Below are 9,161 nucleotides of genomic sequence, written 5' to 3' on the forward strand. Positions count from 1 at the left end.
TTAGAGGAATTTACACACTAGAATTAAAAAGAAAATTATACGAGAATTTTTGTATTTGTACGACAATTTCAGGGATGTTTATATGAGAATTCTCTAAAGGAATTCATATAAGAATCCATAGGAACTTATACTAGAATTTTTGGGATTTATACAAAATATATGTGGAATATGTGCGAAAAATCGGGAATTTGTACGAGGATTTCAGCTGAATTTATGCGAGCGAGATATACAGTGTGTCCTAAATTGTTTGCACAGCAAATACAGTATCTCTGCAACCATTGACTTTAGAAATATACATTCAATCATTAAAAAGTTTTCAAATGACCTGCAGTTACTTAACGCCCTAAAAGCATGTTCATAAAATCCACAAAGATATCCACTGTGGCAACAATTTGGAACACCCTGTATAGAAACGAAATTAAGGATCATCATTACGCAATATATTTTTCAAAGCCCATGAGATCATAATTGTGCCCATGCGCAGTGTTGTATGAATGCATTTTCGAGCACGCTGGTTAAGGTGAATGAGGGAGTGGGGGCAGAATTCGACTTTGACGTGAAGATACCCTAGGCAAAACAGGAGTTACGGGCCCCTGCGAGGCGAAATTTCCGCATCCGCAAACAAGTAGGGTCAAATATATTTAGGTAGGTCCGTGAAAGAATGTTTTATAAATTCCGTTTGACCCAGAACATTTCCCACAATTGTTACGGGAACTTTGCCCCGAAATTTAAACTCCGACATTTCACCCCCGGTACATTTTGCCTGCTTTGACCGTATGAGTGGCTGTGAGAATGAACATGTGAGTGATCGTATGATTGACCGAGTGACCATAAGAGTGATCAAGTGAAATGGGCATTTAACCCCCTGGCATTTTGCCTCCTGCACTGACCGTATGCGGGTCCAAGTTATTGACCATGTGAGTGGCCGTATGAATGTCCACATGAGTAACCAAGCGCATGACCGTATTAGTGGCCAAGTGATGACGGCATGAGTAACCAAGTGACCGACTAAGTAATTTGGGGATTCAGCCACGGCTATTTCACACCCGACACATTTCGCCCTGTATATATTATGTGAGTAATCTCAGTCACTTTGTAATTCATATGATCATTCACTCAACCATACAATTATTCACACGGTCACTTTCTTAGTCATTCATACTGTCACTCAATCACTCATACTGTCATTCAATCACTCATACAGTCACTCAATCACTCATACTGTCACTCAATCACTCATACTGTCACTCAATCACTCATACTGTCATACATTTCACACCCGACACATTTCGCCCTGTATATATTATGTGAGTAATCTCAGTCACTTTGTAATTCATATGATCATTCACTCAACCATACAATTACTCACACGGTCACTTTCTTAGTCACTCATACTGTCACTCAATCACTCATACTGTCACTCAATCACTCATACTGTCATTCAATCACTCATACAGTCACTCAATCACTCATACTGTCACTCAATCACTCATACTGTCACTCAATCACTCATACTGTCATACATTTCACACCTGACACATTTCGCCCTGTATATATTATGTGAGTAATCTCAGTCACTTTGTAATTCATATGATCATTCACTCAACCATACAATTACTCACACGGTCACTTTCTTAGTCACTCATACTGTCACTCAATCACTCATACTGTCACTCAATCACTCATACTGTCATTCAATCACTCATACAGTCACTCAATCACTCATACTGTCACTCAATCACTCATACTGTCACTCAATCACTCATACTGTCATACATTTCACACCCGACACATTTCGCCCTGTATATATTATGTGAGTAATCTCAGTCACTTTGTAATTCATATGATCATTCACTCAACCATACAATTACTCACACGGTCACTTTCTTAGTCACTCATACTGTCACTCAATCACTCATACTGTCACTCAATCACTCATACTGTCATTCAATCACTCATACAGTCACTCAATCACTCATACTGTCACTCAATCACTCATACTGTCACTCAATCACTCATACTGTCATACATTTCACACCCGACACATTTCGCCCTGTATATATTATGTGAGTAATCTCAGTCACTTTGTAATTCATATGATCATTCACTCAACCATACAATTACTCACACGGTCACTTTCTTAGTCACTCATACTGTCACTCAATCACTCATACTGTCACTCAATCACTCATACTGTCATTCAATCACTCATACAGTCACTCAATCACTCATACTGTCACTCAATCACTCATACTGTCACTCAATCACTCATACTGTCATACATTTCACACCCGACACATTTCGCCCTGTATATATTATGTGAGTAATCTCAGTCACTTTGTAATTCATATGATCATTCACTCAACCATACAATTACTCACACGGTCACTTTCTTAGTCACTCATACTGTCACTCAATCACTCATACTGTCACTCAATCACTCATACTGTCATTCAATCACTCATACAGTCACTCAATCACTCATACTGTCACTCAATCACTCATACTGTCACTCAATCACTCATACTGTCATACATTTCACACCCGACACATTTCGCCCTGTATATATTATGTGAGTAATCTCAGTCACTTTGTAATTCATATGATCATTCACTCAACCATACAATTACTCACACGGTCACTTTCTTAGTCACTCATACTGTCACTCAATCACTCATACTGTCACTCAATCACTCATACTGTCATTCAATCACTCATACAGTCACTCAATCACTCATACTGTCACTCAATCACTCATACTGTCACTCAATCACTCATACATACTGTCACTCAATCACTCATACTGTCACTCAATCATTCATATATACTGTCACTCACCCAATTATACGGTCACTCACATGATGTTTTAGTCACTCACAGAGTCAATCACTCATACGATCACTCCGGGCGAAATGTCAGGTATGAAATTTTCGTGGACGAAATTTCAGAGGCGAAATTTCCGCATCCGCAAACAACTAGGGCCACAACAAATACATTTAGGTAGTCCTTGAAAGAATGTTTTATAAATTCCGTTTGACCCAGGGCATTTTTCCCTGCGCAACTACTTAAAACTTGCCCGTGCAAAACTCATTGGTATATCAAGGACGAGTGTTCACATCTTATTTGTCGAAAGGAAAGAAATGAAATGCGCGAAAATATTTCTCGTACATCTATTCATATTAATAATTGAACGAAAAGGAAAACCTCGGTATGTGATATTCGAGTTATAATGCGATTATATTCCTCGACGCTGGAGTGTTGCATGACGATAGATATGTGGCTCGTTGTTTCCTTCTCTCAAGATGTTGTTAAACCTCATTAATCCCACTTGGATGTCTGAGGAAAACCAGAAATTGAACATGAACGGATGTAAACACACAATTCCGGGTGATTCCGGATGTACGCATACATAGTTCTCCTCCACGTAATAATATCAGAGACGGCATCAAATATAAATAACATACAGGGTGGTTACTTAATTCCCCATTTGCCGCATTTTATTGGCGAACCGTTGATCCTAGAGGCCTACTTCCAGTTAGAAAAGCAAAATAATCCAAATGAAACGTGTAGAACATTATGATGTATAAATCATTCGTATAAAAACATATAAATCATTCACGTTGCATGGGGTTGTATATTCCTAGGACTTTAAACGGACCATGACCCTCGCGTTGTCCTCTCCATAGAAGATAAGCTGGTCACCCAGAGGATTTGGACCATGGTGGAAGAGCGATGCGACGTCTGAAGCACTAAGCACTGAAAGACCACCAACGGAAACGAAGACAGAAAGTTGAGGTTACATGGGCAGGTGCATACGTGCGTCGACAGCAGGCTTCGAAGGGGGCCCACAAATAATTATACAGTAGACACACACATTTACAGCAACGGGAATCGAAGAACTGCATTGTCTGTCAGAAGGTGTACACAAAGACATTGCAAGATAACTGTAAGATAACTATCTCATGCCAGAGGATCGTCGTCTGAGTCTGAATCCGATGAGAGGTTGTTATCAGCTTGTGAGGGACCTGAAATAGTCATACTTAGGTGCTATTTCGTGACTGATTTTGTATTCGTTTGTTATGCCGTATCTAATAAGGTGCTTTATTCTTTCCATTGTCAAGTGTTTTCGCAGTAACTGCAACTCGGAGTATTCCGAGGACCAAGGATCGAACTCCACCGTTACCACAGTGGTGGTCGACTGAAGTTAGTTTTCTGTGGCTTCCACCTTCGAGGCGAAAATGCGAGCCGATCTTCCAGTTGAAAAGTCTCGCCACCAAGAACAACAGGCCTACAATCGAACAAATATTCAATCATTGCATTTCACACACTTCACTTCTCAAATAAAGATGGCAGCACCGGGAAAAATCGGACACAACAGTAGATATGCACTCAGACAAAATCTCCTTCCAAATCCGTGCCGAGTTCGCGTATAGGTCTTCCAGAGAATTCACTAATTGTGGGGTTTTTTTTCAGATTTGACGCATTTTTTTCCCATCATCGATTATCCACCATATCTTGAAAACGGTTTGAGATAGGACAAGGTTGGTGGAGGTGTTTCATGATCCACTTGGGCTTGTCTATCACCCATTTCATTTAGCAGAATAGGTCGGATTTACCCTGTATATTGAGAAGATTAAGAAACTTTACTCCTAATATTTGTTCACCGGTCTGCAAAAATATTCACCAAACTTCTGTGGCCTGCAATGAGAAAAAAAGCTAACAACACTGGACTAAATCTGACATGGGTAATTTCATCCATTGTCTTACAATTTATTCTACACTATAATGCCCCCCGAAAATTTGTTTCAAGCTGTCCCGGTTTCCATCAGTGAATGTGCGTTTTGTCCCGGTTTCTCAGTCACGTGGTCTGGCCACCCTATCCTACCTAGAGCACCGCAAAACTGTCTCGTACGGGTGAGAATCTCGCCTCAAGCCACCCCCGTCCAGGCGCTTCTGGGAAGAGAGAGGATTTTCCATTACTTTTGTTATTATACACAAACGCAAATATTTTCCTCACTATTCAATTAACTATTCGATGTCCAATAAAGTTGACGTCAGTGTGGATTCTTATCCGATAACGTCTCTGATTCAATTATTGATACTCAATTATTTTCGAAACTGTCACTGCTCTGCAATCAAACCTATCGCTTTTGAACATTTCTTTTTGCACTGGATCCTTATCGGTAAGCAAAGATTAAAGTTTGGAAAAGGAATCACTCACAACGCTGTACTTATTTTTCACCAAAGAATGAAGTTATAAAATGAAGTTAAATCACCTAACGATATACGGTTTAACATTTCTGCCCCCAATGGATTCGCGTTCACTCTCGGACGTAGATTGTCTCTTCTTTAGTATCGGATTCGTAGAAAGTAAATGTTTTCCACTCCAAAGGGATGGACAAATCAGTTACTCGACATGCCCGGGGCATGTAAAAATTTCGACGAGGGCATGCATTTTTCCCGACCACTTGCTCGAAGCGGGCGTATATATGTTACTGCCGAAGCCCGAAGTTGACAACTTCGCGAAGTGGTCAGCCCAGTTCCCCCGCCAACATACGAAATTCGGGATTTCACCCACCGGGCATTAGCCGGTCCCTATATATATATCGATTCATATACATCCCTATATCGATAAATATGATTTGCGGCCACGTTGGCGTTTTTTTTTGTTTTTTTTTGTGATAATTATGGTCATTTATAATTAGCCATAGCTAACAATAATAATTACTTTTAGCCATTTCAACCCTAAAAATCAAAGGAATCTTAGTGATACATATATAGGGATGTTAGGAATCTACGTATAGGGGATAGTGAAAGCCCGAATTTCGGACATTGGCCGGGTCAACTGGGTCGGCCAACTTCGGACTTTGGCAGTAACACAGAGACAGATTTAAACACTTCCGTGTTTCCTAAACACGTGTACGCACTTTCACACAAATGCTTTTTCAGTTATGATGCAAATCTGTAGTCACCGTATTTTGATCTATTTTTACGGTATTATTTAGCAGCGACATTAATATCTAATAAGATCTAATATTTAGCAGCACGGTGTGATCATGGGGGGCCCTCGTACACTGCAGCTAGGCTGTAAGGCTACTACTACTACTTAACAGTACACGAACATAGTACACATTCGTCGACGAAATTTTAACGAATCGGCACCTGCCAGAGAATGTGTGTTGTCGAGTTGAGCTTTGTTTGGAGTCCGTGCTGCCATCTTTCTTCCATTTTCTGAAGTAAAGATAAAAATGTTTGATGTTGGGTCAGTATCATGTTGTAGGTTTGCCTGCATTCTGCGAAGAGACTTTTTTCGAATGGAAGACCGGCTTTTGCATTCGCACGTCGTAGCTGAAAAACCGCAGAAAATCAACTTCAGCCCCGTCAACGGGGGCTCAAACCTGGATCCCCAGGACGAGAGTCTGGCACGATGCCCACACAATCGCACAGTGGATAGGCTCTAACGCAGCAATCTTTGACACCATCCCCCCCCCCCACCCCAAACACCCAAGCATGGACTTGGTCGCTTTCCAGGCATTTCTTTTTGCACTAAACTCTGTTGGATAAAAGTCTACGCAAATTAAAACTTTGAAAAGCAAACACATAAGGCCCTGCTACAGTATTTCACCAAAGCAATTCCCTGTTGTACAAATAAATACAAATACACCGCCACAACAGGCAAAATGCCCAACGAGGTGGCTGAGGAAAAAGATGCCAATATTATATAGAAGAAGATTATTAATTTCATCTCAAATTTTATCATTCGATAAAATAACCAAACGATTTACGTTGTTTACCATTTCTCTCACCATGGATTTGTATATGTTAAGGTAAATGTGATAAATACGGTTTTTTTTGCTTAATTGCCGACCATTTTGCTAAGCTTGATAAATTTTACAAATTTATGTATATATTATATTTCTCCAATTTCCAATATTATGGAAATATTCAATCAAATTCTTCCGTACGTGATGGTTGCACTGTATATACTTCACAATAAAAAATTGAATTAAATAAAAAACGTGTTATAAATAATTCCGAGCTCATGTTGCTAAATACGATAAATCAATTTATTACTTAAATTTACCAGAAATCTCAAATTTCATTCTCAGATGATGTATTCAACCGGGGATATTGATTATGATACGTTAACAATGTTGATAAATGTGAAGAAAAGATAGCATTGCAATGCTGATGATAATAATTGATGCGTTTTTATCCTTATAACACGTTTTTTATTTAATTCAGTTTTTTATTGTGAAGTACGTACAGTGCAACCATCACGTACGGAAGAATTTGATTGAATATTTCCGTATGATTTCCCATATTCATCATGCTTACCAATTCCAATCGGGAATTATGCGCAATTAACCGGTAAAAGTGATAAATGTTGGAAAATTTATCAAACTTACCTTGACCGGAGGGGGGGGGGTTGCACAATCGTTTCAGTTCGCGGGCCAAAAACGGGTATATATATCATGTGACCATATGACCAGCAATTCGCGGGATATTCCGGTAATTTTGGCCGTCCCAACTTTTCTATGAAATGTCTCGTTTTTCTTTTTATTGTCGAAGATGCTTACTTGAATTTTTATTGGTTACTGAAACAAAGAAATAAGATATTATTTTCATGACTTATAAATTATGTTATGGATAGTTATGACTCTCTCATAATTATGGTCAATTCATGTCAAACATGCGGTTTTTTTTGGTGAATTACATGTTTACCCATATTGCGAACTTACAGTAGAACTCTATTTTCCGCCATTATCGATTTTTCAACAACGTTAGTGATAGTTGGCCACTTTACTTGCCTTTGACAAGTGTTTTCGCTAAGTGTCTATGGGGAGTAGTACGTTACGTGATATTGGAAAACATCAGTCATGGCACACAGTGTAGATAGGGGGGGGGGGGAAGGGAAGTTCTTAAGTTCTTTGTGTATTTCGAAGAATATATACGCACCCTTTACTACATATTTCAATGTTTAAAAAACTTAGTATGCCATGAATGAAAACAGCGAAATTCTTATGCATTTTGAGGTGCGGAGTCTATAACGAAGGTAAAACCCGGAAAATGGCAGCAAGGGTGCTGGCCGATGATCATAAGGGCAAAAGAAAAAGTTTTTCTCCCTGACGACGTAGCCAATCTTCCAACCTTGATGTGTAGGTCATCGTCATGTGCCGTCGACGCGTGTCACGTTTTTGTAAATAAATCAAATAATTATATTCATTACAATACTGCTACAACCCAGTGTTCACCACAGGACTCGAAACACGCAACATCCACGCCAGGACATGTGGATAATTTGTGAAACCATTTCACGTGGGAACTCGTATCGTACGCCGACATCTTGGGTGTTTACGACAACCGCAAGTTGTGAACACTCTTTCGCTTCTCAAGAACGCTCAGTAATAATTCCAATTTTGTGCTTTTCAGGAGAGTCGTCAGAACCTTGCAGATAGGCACTGTAAACATTTCCGTTGTACATAAAATTCAAGTCCCCGCATATATCATTTTATTACGAAACTGTGTATATTGTATCGCATCGTACTTTCGCTATCAGTGATATGTCTATCACTAAGGCTGAGGGGGCGGCTGCTCAAGTTGACCATGTAGATCTAAAAATGCCACCTTTTTCTAGCGACAGAACATTGTTTTATGGTTTTTCAAAGCTGACGCATCGTTTCTTTCATTGGGTATCACGAAAGACGAAACTAAACATGCCGCGCTCACCCAATGCTATCTATAGCAGGCCAACGCGCGAAGCGTTGACGTCACCGAAGAAATCCATTACACCTGTAGCCATTGGATATAGCAAGCCGACGCATGCGATATATCTTTTTCACCTATAGTAATTGGATATGCATCCCATGACTATAGGTGAAAAGAACTTCTTCAGTGACGTCACGAGCTCTGCGTAGAGGCCTTTTGTTACAGATGGTGTTGTCTCATCGCCTCAATCGACGCAGATACTTTATCGCAAGTTTCCGATTTCTTTTTCCAACCTCCGGAAACGAATAAATACGAGGAATAACAACGAAGATTGATCTCAGAATTTGCTGATTCTGGAGCTACACGTATACACAAACTTTTGGGGACCTACAATTCGGCGACAACAAACCATCATTTCTGCTCCTCCAGATGCGAGAGTTAGCACGGGACAA

Source organism: Pholcus phalangioides, unplaced genomic scaffold, assembly GCF_987345545.1.
Source record: "Pholcus phalangioides strain wild (caught in Gottingen) unplaced genomic scaffold, Ppha-v1.0 ptg000003l_1, whole genome shotgun sequence".
In the NCBI taxonomy this organism is placed as follows: Eukaryota; Metazoa; Arthropoda; class Arachnida; order Araneae; family Pholcidae; genus Pholcus; species Pholcus phalangioides.